The sequence below is a fragment of the Puntigrus tetrazona genome, chromosome 5, assembly GCF_018831695.1.
Source record: "Puntigrus tetrazona isolate hp1 chromosome 5, ASM1883169v1, whole genome shotgun sequence".
Classification (NCBI taxonomy): domain Eukaryota; kingdom Metazoa; phylum Chordata; class Actinopteri; order Cypriniformes; family Cyprinidae; genus Puntigrus; species Puntigrus tetrazona.
Genome location: NC_056703.1, coordinates 27107380 through 27107914, shown reverse-complemented (window position 1 = coordinate 27107914; position 535 = coordinate 27107380).

Genomic DNA, 535 nt, shown 5'->3' with positions numbered 1-535 from the left:
ATTATTATTTTAGATTCTGTATTTCATATTTCAAGTTTATATTAATAATAAATACATATTTTATGTATATAAAATAAACATGTGTAAAATATTATTGATTTCATAACCAAGTTTTTAATCATATAAATGAATAATTTTTCATTAAAATAACTAAATATTCATGTTTTTCACAATGATTTAAAAAAGATCTGATAACCATCTTGTTTACATGAAAGCAAAAAAATTGTTCACTTGACCAGGGTCACAAATTTGACATAGAAATATCGCTTATACTTCTATTCATTTCAACATTCAAAATGTATGTTTATTTCCGTTAATTTAAAGTTACATTTTGAGTCCCAGATTCACAATGTACAGATGTTTGGACCCCACTGCATGTGTTTATAGTAACAGTACTGTGAATGAGGCTATAATGGATCATATATAGCTTCTGTGAAGTGAAGAGTCAGGGTGGACAGAAAGCAGGTCCCCTCTGTGTATCACACTACTATTTATAGTGTGAACAAATCCCAGATATGAGCGGAATCCCCTGCTC